Raw genomic sequence first — 2,703 nt, 5'->3', positions numbered from 1 at the left:
CTCTCTCCAAAACTAACAAAACAAAAACACAAGATACCCACAAAGGAACAAATACAGTCATTCTGCTAAGACAGGAGTCTGATGCACGTAGACTTCTAAAATTTTGAATTTTGGAAGTCCAAGAGGGCAATGTTTTCTTATCTGTAGACTATTAAGTGGCAGATTTCATACTACAGCTCAGGTCTCCTGACTCTTAGTCCAGGGTTCTTTTCCCTATTATAGTTTTCTAACTGAGGTCAGCCAAATTTAAGAAATTCAAGGGTTTGTTGGTTTGTTTTTTGTTTTTTGTTGTTGTTTTTAAGGGGAATGAGGTTTAAGTGACTTTCTCAGGGTCATACAGCTAGTGTCAAGTGTCTGAGGCCAGATTTGAACTCAGGTCCTCCTGAATCCAGGGATGGTGCTTTAGGGTACATGCTTGGGCTACGGGTACATGGTAGAGGGGGGAAGGAGCTCAGGCAAAGGTGGAACCATTCCAGCCCATGTTGACAGCATTCATGTCATAGTAATTGATAAAGATCCTCTCCCCAGGAATTTTGAGGTGCTTGGTGAGCAGCGCGCAGAGCTGTTTTTTGTATGCCTTGTTCTGCGCCCCTCCGATCTGCAGAGGGCACACGGGTCCGAGGAGCCCCCGAAGGCCATCCGCTGGTCCGCCGACATGTTCACCGCAATGTACTGGGCGGGCTTGCCCGTGGCGTTGGCCACCTGCGTGGTGAGCTTGCTCAGCAGGGAGTCGGGCACCACAGAGAGCAGCACATTGGTCTGCACCACGAACATGGGCATCTTGGCGGCGGCTCCAGTGGACAGTGGCACGGGGAGGCGGGAGCAGGGCGGCGGCGAGCAGCAGGTGACTTGAGCTGAGTGACGGTTTTGCTATGATCTTGAACTCAGGATCTAATAACTGAATCCTTTCCCTATTTCTCATGATCAAGCACTCACCTTGAACTCTGTTTCCAGTAACTATCTTGTTCAGTGATTCACAGGCCCGAGTTCTGAGAATGATGGCTCAGCTCTTCTAGTCATGGAGTTCTATCTTGTTCTACTAGTCCTCCCAGGAATCAGATCCTATCCCTGAATTCCAGTTCCTGCTGCCAATGACACAGCTGGTTCTCCTCTGCAAAGTGCTTAATACCAGAACTCCCTGATGTCAATTGTGTCTCTGCTTGTGCTGCAACCTGCCCCCTACCCCCTATTCGTTGATTCTTGGATTTGTTCTTTCACTGTCTAGTCTTTGGTATGTCCCTTCTGCAGCTGACCGAATCTCAGCTATGCTGCTCTGTTCTCTACGTTTCATTTATTTTTCTCTCTTAGACGTCAATCTGGCCAATTGTAAAACATTAACAGATTGAGAACTGGAAAAGAACTTGCTTCCTTATTTTGGTAACCATATTACAAACCCCAAAAGGAACGATAAAGTAGCTTCTCCAGTATCACGTGACTGGTAATTGGTCAGTGTTTCCACCTCACTCACCTCCAATATGACACCGATAATTGTTCTTTGGGTGTATCTTTCAAGTTAGCAAACAGTCATTCAAGATTATTCTTTTCCATTTTGATCAGAAGTTATATGGCACAGAAATAAAAGATTTATTGAAATCAGAGGACATATTGTATCTGTTCTTGTTTGCCTTTCATTCTCAAAGAGGAACATGACATCAGGAGATGATGTCATGACTTGCAGTGAATTGGATTTAAGTGAGGGATAGCATCAGCCTCACTTTCTTCCAGAACCATCTGGTCCAGTGATAAGATATTGTAGAAATATTTGGAATGACTAGCTTAATTTGAGGGGGCTAATCTGACTGGAGGACTAATCTGGGGACTTTTGACTAACACACTATCTGACTGTGTTTAATTTAATATGGGCCGTTTATAAAGTTCCACCACACTGCTCCACTCCCAAATTGATAAGCAAAATATTAAGAAGCCTCTTAACCAAATAATCAAAGCAGAGTTTATTTATGAGATACTATTTAAAATTAAGAATACAGGGAAATAAAATGTACAACCTGACTGCTTTCCTGCGGTCTCTTTCCACTGTCTCTTTCCCACCTGCTGTGCTTCAAACTTCTTGAATACAATAAGGGCCTTAGCTGCCTCTTGCCTCGGGCACATTACACTTTATTCTAACTCAGAGCCCCTTTCACTTTGTAAATCCCCCTGCTTCTAACTTTCCTCTCCTTACTGCCACCGCTGAACCCCTGTGTTTCTCTCTCACCGACCGACCTTCTGTCTGTCTGCTCCATCAGTCTGCCCTTCGGCCTCTCTTTTCCCCATCCTGAGTTACTGTTCGTCTCATCCCCTTGCTCAGCTCGTCTCCTCCCCTGCCGTCTAATTCTCAGGTCTATATAAACCTTTTCTTCTCTCCACTCAAATCTCGAGGCTTCCTGCGCCCCCATAGACCAAACTAATCCTCCAGCCAGGGCTGCGGCTGGTGGGGGGTGGGGTGCACAAGCCTCACATGCCTCAGCACAGGCTATGCCAGAGCCCAGCATCTCTCAGATACCTCCGCTCAGGGCAGAGGGAGCTGGGGGCATTTTTTACCCCAGCTGTCTGACCTGGTGTCTTGTACAGCCCACGGGGCTTTTTGACTCAGCTGAAGCTGAAGAGGAGGGGCACCAGCTCCTCCCACACAGAAGAGACCCTGAGGGCCTAAGGCTTTCTAATCTCAGCCTAAAGGTAGGGTCCCCAAATCAAAATAAATTT

The 2,703-nt window shown here is 46.4% G+C and overlaps 1 pseudogene; it reads right to left on the bottom strand.

Annotated features, from left to right (window-relative positions):
- Positions 1 to 451: 451 nt before the first annotated feature.
- LOC122730353 lies at positions 452 to 780 on the bottom strand (annotated as a pseudogene).
- Positions 781 to 2,703: the final 1,923 nt, after the last annotated feature.

This window comes from Dromiciops gliroides, chromosome 6 (genome assembly GCF_019393635.1).
Source record: "Dromiciops gliroides isolate mDroGli1 chromosome 6, mDroGli1.pri, whole genome shotgun sequence".
Taxonomy (NCBI): Eukaryota; Metazoa; Chordata; class Mammalia; order Microbiotheria; family Microbiotheriidae; genus Dromiciops; species Dromiciops gliroides.
The sequence above is the reverse complement of the archived record's forward strand: the minus strand, read 5'-3'. Positions and strand labels throughout refer to the sequence as shown.